General features: G+C 36.7%; 1 pseudogene; it reads left to right on the plus strand.

Annotated features, from left to right (window-relative positions):
• The first annotated feature begins 1,571 nt into the window (after window positions 1-1,571).
• Window positions 1,572-2,121, plus strand: LOC124243329 (ADP-sugar pyrophosphatase-like; annotated as a pseudogene).
• Window positions 2,122-2,751: the final 630 nt, after the last annotated feature.

Consider the following 2,751-nt stretch of genomic DNA (forward strand, 5'->3'; position numbering starts at 1 on the left):
TCAGGATTAGCATATGATGATATAATACTTTAATGTTAGATAATTAGATCATTTCCAAATTTTAGTTTTGTTTAATATATACTATTAACATCTTTGTAATAACAGACTTTTCATTTTTGTTGAATTATTTCTTTAAAAATAGAAAAGGGATAATTATAATTTATTGAATTATTAGCATTACAAGAATAAGCTAATTATTATATTGAGAATAAACATCTTATGACTCTTGCTGTATGCCATTTTGTTTTACAAAAATGTCTAGTTTGTAAATCCTTCTTATAAGGAACATGTATACTAATTGCACTGCAATATTTCTTAAGTTAGATACTTTTAAAAAACTTCTACTTTAAACAGCATAAATACTATCGCAAGTTTGTGTTAATTTGCATTTTCTTATTATTAATGTTGACGGGTGTCAATACTCTTTACTTTCATATCCTTTGGGACTGACAGTTATTTTTTAAGTTGCTTTTTATTATAGGTAGGTACATAGGCAAATTAGATACCTAATTGCATTTATCTAAAATCAGTTGCATTTTCCCAGACAAATGAATTATTAAAACCAAGACTTGAACAGGCAAAAATTATCCTCAATACTATTTTAAAATGCATTTAATCTTGTTCCTTGTGCGTTTATTGAGGTTTTATTTCTTAGCTGTAGAGCATAAAAATGTTTCTCATCTTATCAAAGGGATGGATGTCACTGTGGGATTAGATTCTTTAAAGAATATGGCACTTTAATGAGTATGACATATGAGCTCTTACAAGCCTGATTTTTAACAGATCAAGTTAAATTAAATCACAAAGAGACAGGTACCGTATGGTAAGCTCCTAGGAGAATTTACAGTACACTGCTACCCTTATTATAATGATTTCTTATGCTCATTCTTATATGAAAGAAGAGGAAATGAGGAATCATTATGAGCAAAGAAAAAAGCATGGTAGGGAATGTTATTAGATTTAACTAAGCCTATGCTCTTGCACTCATCTAATTGAAGCATTTGTGTAGGGCAAATATGGCTAGAATATGGTAAAATCATACAGAATATAAAAATCCTCTTAGCTTTATACCTCCAGTGTTTCCAGTTCATTACTGCCAGAATTATTTTATATGATAGAAATCTGCTTGAAAAATGCAGAAGACCATTGTCTGGCTTTAAGTAAGCTTACCTGTCTTGATCGATACGAATCTCTTCGCCAGCCCTTCTTCTACCAGACTGTGGACTCCAAACCCCCCTCTCTGAATAGGTCATGCCTCAAGTCTTTGCATTTTGCAGATTCTTCTTCTTAGGATGTCCTTTCCCATCTGCATGATTTCCTATTGCTGCTCTAACAAGCGACCACAAACTTCACACCTTAATACAACACAAATTCTTACCTTACAATTCTGGAAAAGTCTAACATAGTTCAGCAGGGCTGCGCAGCACTGGCATCTCCTGAGACTGCTGCCTTGGTCTTGTTCTTTCTTCTTCCGGCCCCTCCCCAAAGGAGCACCTTCCCTTCACCCCACATCTGGGATGTGAACTTCTTGCCTGAGGACTGTAGAGACTACCTAGTTTGAAAATTAAAACCAAGAACCAACAGATTTTTCTCAAAATACCAAATGGTCTATTATTTAAGGGGGCTTAATTTCAGAAGGAAAATGGGCCATCTTGAAAAGAACGACGTACAGGGATCCTACTGGTAAAACTAGAACTTGGGAAACCGTGAAACGTACAACCAGGAAAGGATAGCTGGCTGATGATGTGGCGGCTATCCCAGGGATATAATATAATGCGAAGAACTCTTCATTATAAATGTATCGTTCCGCTGAAACAGTTCTGACCACCAGTGGGAGGCTACTGCCTAGAACTCCCCACAGGTCTCACAAATGGTAATGAAAGCCCAGAAGCAGCTGCTCTTCGGGAACTTGAGGAAGAAACTAGCTATAAAGATGATGTTGCTGAATGTTCTCCCGCTGTATGTATGGATCCAGGTTCGTCAAACTTTACCACAGACGTGACAGTAGCTATTAATGGAGATAATGCTGAAAATTGAAGACCTAAGCCAAAGCTAAGGGATGGAGAATTCCTGTGCTCTGGTGTAGACAATGCACACATGAAGCCTTTCCTGAAATTTTAAGGCCAAAGGACAACGGCCATGCTTTGTAAATGAGACCGCTAGACCTCCATCATTAAGACTCTCTATTCAGCTTAATGTAGATTTGAAATTAACTTTTTCATTCTAAAAAAAAGCAACAAAGAATGCAAAAAAAGAAAAAGAATCCACGAGTTGAGTGGTAGCTGAAACAATGACAGAACATAAATATCAGCCCCTGGGAAGAAGCCAAAAAGATGAGATCATGTTCAAGAAATTGTCAAATCTGGTTCAGCGGTTAGCTAGCACTGAGAACAGAGCAACTATGGGAAAGATGTTGGATACTACCATGCAGGGAGGTGTACAGCCTCTGACGTGAATGGGAATGACAGACACCTGTGTCATTCTAGGATTTTTTTTTTTTTTTTTGCCTAAAATAAAGTTGATGAAGAATGGGAACAGGGTCCTATCATAAGCTTGGCTGTAGGAAAGGTACCGAGAAAACCATTCATAAGGTAGACAGATATTCTGCAGCTTGAGAAGATGGAAGAAGTCACTAGCATCTTCTAGAGGTATACAAGAGTAAACACATATTCCAAACCTTTGCTTACTTGTGGATGCTGGCAGGCAGTGCTTGTCCTTCCTATAAGCAATGATCTCAGAAAACATTTATGT

Source organism: Equus quagga, chromosome 8, assembly GCF_021613505.1.
Source record: "Equus quagga isolate Etosha38 chromosome 8, UCLA_HA_Equagga_1.0, whole genome shotgun sequence".
In the NCBI taxonomy this organism is placed as follows: domain Eukaryota; kingdom Metazoa; phylum Chordata; class Mammalia; order Perissodactyla; family Equidae; genus Equus; species Equus quagga.